Source organism: Gigantopelta aegis, chromosome 6, assembly GCF_016097555.1.
Source record: "Gigantopelta aegis isolate Gae_Host chromosome 6, Gae_host_genome, whole genome shotgun sequence".
Lineage (NCBI taxonomy): Eukaryota > Metazoa > Mollusca > Gastropoda > Neomphalida > Peltospiridae > Gigantopelta > Gigantopelta aegis.
Genome location: NC_054704.1, coordinates 66,995,548 through 66,999,974, shown reverse-complemented (window position 1 = coordinate 66,999,974; position 4,427 = coordinate 66,995,548). Strand labels below are relative to the sequence as shown.

Genomic DNA, 4,427 nt, shown 5'->3' with positions numbered 1-4,427 from the left:
CTTTCTTTTGCTTCTATTCGCTAACTACTTAATGATTAAATAGTGTTGGTACCCCACTGACATAAGCGTAAGATACAGGGGATCAAACACATAAATGCATTCATATTTTTGGAAAAACAATGGAGATGTTTGGGTAGAATGAGCTAGCCTGAAAGCTTTTCACTGTGTATTTTCATCATTCTGTGGACAATGTTAGTTGTAATCCAGGTAAAAATACATACAGTGATTAGTATGGAACCTTCTATAGCCATTTGGTAGTAATAGAAATCTGAATAAATGAAATCCGCCTGTGCCCCCCTCCCTCATAATAATAGAATATATCACTATTGTGAGGCATAAATAAGGCAATTCCAACCCTCGGGGACAATGTTTTTGTGATGGCTGAGGTTTACCGAGGCCCTTACAAAAACATTTTGTCCAGAGTGTTACAAAAAGAGTAACTTTTATCGGGTATTTAAACAAGAAACTAAATTTTGCAGAATTCCAAAGTTTAGCACTATTGGTACCTGTGTAGAAGCTATTTCACATTTAGATTCATTTTTTACAAAGCTGTAAGTCTTAGACCAGTAAAACTTGGTTTATAGTTGCATTCTATGAATGTTTCTCTCCAATGCATGTTAATAAAGTTAAAATTTATAAAATTAAATTTGTTTTAATATTTAAATTTCATTTCAGTTTAAAAACCAAAAATGTAATAACTAGATTACTCCTGAATATTAAACCACAAATTATTTCTTTATTCACCAAATCAGTTTATGGTAGGAAAAACATGTAGTTCTGTAGAAGTCTTGTTTAATTTTAGACACTATTTGACCAGGGTTGTTTTGTTATTATTTTTTAATTTGTCATAAATTTGTTTTCTGCTAATCCTTCAGGAAATCAGATAGTTAGTTCTATTTTTAACTATAAATATTTTAATCTTCTTTTGGTTGATTGTCAATAGGAATGGGGTGTTCGAAACCATAGTGGTACATGGACATGTTAAACCACTTAATAATAATCAATAGGAACAAACTATAGTATGACATTAATTTTGAAGCTTTCATTTCTATAAATATTTCTCATGGATGAAGCTGTTTTACTAGCTTTCACACAGATATATATTTATGTTGGTACAATTAGTGGATGGGCATTCGAATGAAATAAGATTTATTATTTATATATATATTTTTTTTTACTTTGTCATTTTCATGTGAAAATGGTCTTCATTTCAGATCAATATCTAGCACAATTAACACAAAACACCAGCTTTAAAGGTGCATACCCTAGTTATAACTTGTAAACAATGGACACTAAGTTTAGTTAATCTACAAACCTTAACTCATTTGGATAAAGTTACAACAGAGTGAAAGAAGAGATTGTGACGTTAAAACCGGGAAATCTCCTTAAAAAATAGACAAGAACTTTAATCAATAACCACCACCACTACTCGGACGCATGTGCATTTTTAAAAATATGCAAAATGCATTTTGTGGTATTAGAAAGAAGAGTATGACCAGAAACACTTCGGTTCTATAGAACAATAAAATAGAAGTAATGTTTGATTTCAGGGAAAAAATATGTTGTGTTTATAAACTAGAGTTCATGCCTTTAAGCAGACATTTTATATCGGAATATCGATTGTACACATGAAATAGTATTAACTTTGGGGGAACAGAATTTGTTGGTGTCTGATATCCTTTGGATCCTATGGAAGGGTGGAATGTAGTCCAGTGGTAAAGTGCTTACCTGAAGCACGCTGGGTCTTGGATCGATCCCTGTCGGTGAGCCCATTGAGCTATTTCTCATTCTAGCCAGTGCACTACAACGTATATGTTATCTTGTATGTGGGATGGTGCATATAACCTCAGTGGATTTGATCAACTGATTGGGGTTTTTCTCGTTCCAACCAGTGCACCACAACTGGTCAAAGCCTGTGGTATGTGCTTTCCTGTCTGGGGGAAAGTGCATGATGATTAATTAATCAATGTGCTGTAGTGTTGTCGTTAAACAAAACAAACTTTAACTTTTTGGTGCATATAAAAAATCCCTTATTACTAATGGAAAAATTAGCGGGTTTTTTCTCCAAGACTGTTGAAGTTGCAAAACATGTTTGACATTTAATAGCCGATGATTAATAAATCAATGTGATCTAGTGCATGTGTCAGTAAACAAAAGAAACTAACTTTTTTGGAACAGATAATTTTTAGTCCTCATTCTTTGCGACTGTACCCAACCCTTGAAAATAAGAGTTGTTAAATAATTTTTATTTGGGGGCGGGGTGGGGGGCATAACATTAATGAAGTTGGTGGTGACACAGCTATCTCCTAAGTTTACAGTTACCGGTATACAAAGTAAAAATTAATCATTCCAGCTAGTGCAAAGGCCGTGGTATGTGCTATCATGTCTGTGGGTCCAGATAAAAGATCCCTTGCTGCTAATGAACAAAATGCAGGGGGTTTCCTCTCCACGACTATATGTCAAAATTACCAAATGTTTGACATCCAACAGCCGATGGTTAATAAATCGACGTGATCTAACATAGTGGTGTTAGACAAAAACTTAACTTTTACAAAGACCATCATAGGAAGGAAGAGTCCGCAGTCTGGATTTTAAAAATTATTTGTATTTTATAATGGAATGATTATATTAAAATAATTTCCAATCACAATTCTTATGTTTTCTCCCCTGCCCCACCCCGTTTAAAGTGAACATATTACGCACAGTTCTATTTTTAGATCAAGCGCGATACTCTGTACGATTTTTGGCGTGTTCAGGAGGCCGAGTGCTCGCAAACAATTTGACATTGCGAAAGGCAAAAATATTCATACTAGCGACGGAGCGCACGCGATCGCCCTCCCTACTGAACATTTTTCGATAACGGACCGAGGTGATCCGAATGCTAAAAATATTTTTTAAAAACAAGCGAATATATCCGAAAAGCTCCGAATGCCATAGTAGCAACCTCAATTATACATCATAATTGAACTTACTTATCAAGACACGCCAGTGGCTCTAGAAGGCGTGGCTATGTATTATTCAGACCAATGGGATTCAACATTTGTGGGGAAGTCCCTGCATTTTTTCCGCGAAATATAGCTTGATTGATAGGACAATATGACCGATTCATGACATTTTACGTTGACAAAAATCACCCCGATCTGATTCTTTCAAGTGAGTATGCTTCTGTTATTATTTTAATTCTATATTCTACTTTGGTGAGGCAAGTGACAGTGTTGTTCTTTACTCTGTTATGTGAAGTGCATTTTGACAGTGTTTTAGTCCTGACAGTCACCTGATGCCCAAGGCCAAACATGAAATACTCGTAGATTTTCGTCACAGGAGAGTGTGGACGATCAAACAAGTGACTCGGTTAGGTTACCACCTGTTAACGTCGTTTATCATTGAAATATTGCACGTCATACTATTCCTTTACAATACAGTTTAGTCATTTATGACTATCTACAATATCATAATATGACCCCAGTAAACAAGTTGACCCTTGTCTGAAGTTCGCATGACGGTTAGCCCCTGGGTATCTCGATTGTTCACGCTTGAATGACCACGCAAATAAACTTAGCTGGTGTTTAAAGGCGAACATCCCGATTATGTCTTCTGTACCGTTGACGTCATTCTAGTTTCATTTCGCATGTTTATATTATTCTCTGACCAGACAAATGATTTGTTTTTAAACGTGACTCATGTCTCTTATGATCGTGACTGTGACCGTTATATAGTCAGGCGCTTTGCGTCCTTAACGAAATGAACAACATGCGACCACTGGCATACCAAGAGTTTTTACCTGAGGTGTTTATTCAGTATAACACCACTTTGTTTATTGGGCTCTTCGTTCTGGGCAAACAGTTTCACCCACTGCTAATCTGCTGATTACGTTGGCTTTACACAAGTCGACTGTGTGTACATATAGTAGGTGGGCGTGGCACGTTTATGGTGTAACTTTAGACAAAAGGTAGATATTTGTATTTTTGTCTCAGTTATACAAGTGGTTTTAAACTTATATAATTTCAGCAGAGCTTTTATGTAGACAAATTTATAAAATTATTATTATTAAAATTCTTCATGATTAATATTTTTTTAATTAGATTATTTTGCAATGTATTATTTTTAAGTGATTATGTAGAACCTTGTGTTAAAACATTTAACAAAATTGTTTTACTCCATCGAAAACATGTTTACACCAATTCTAGATGGGTTTGGGGGGTCAATTTGATTAAAATTAGCTTTACTGGTTTACCAGTAGATCTAACAGCATTGCGTGGACTCCCATGTCCAGGTGACATTTCATCTATAAATAACAATTTAAATATTGACCAATTACACTTTGCCTTTTATATCGTTATTCGGGAACATACAAATTCTAAAAATATTGGGCGAGACCCTCGGCATAATCTCGAATGTTTTCAAACTATATGTCCTAAAATACAATG

At 35.0% G+C, this 4,427-nt stretch overlaps 1 protein-coding gene across 1 annotated transcript in view; it reads left to right on the top strand.

Annotated features, from left to right (window-relative positions):
* The first annotated feature begins 3,061 nt into the window (after nt 1-3,061).
* LOC121373989 (ETS-related transcription factor Elf-2-like) overlaps nt 3,062-4,427 on the top strand; it is a 128,523-nt gene continuing 127,157 nt past the window's right edge. Inside the window, exon 1 of the mRNA XM_041500845.1 lies at nt 3,062-3,153. The gene's annotated coding sequence lies outside the window, so the exon portion shown is untranslated. The remainder of the gene's footprint in view (nt 3,154-4,427) is intronic.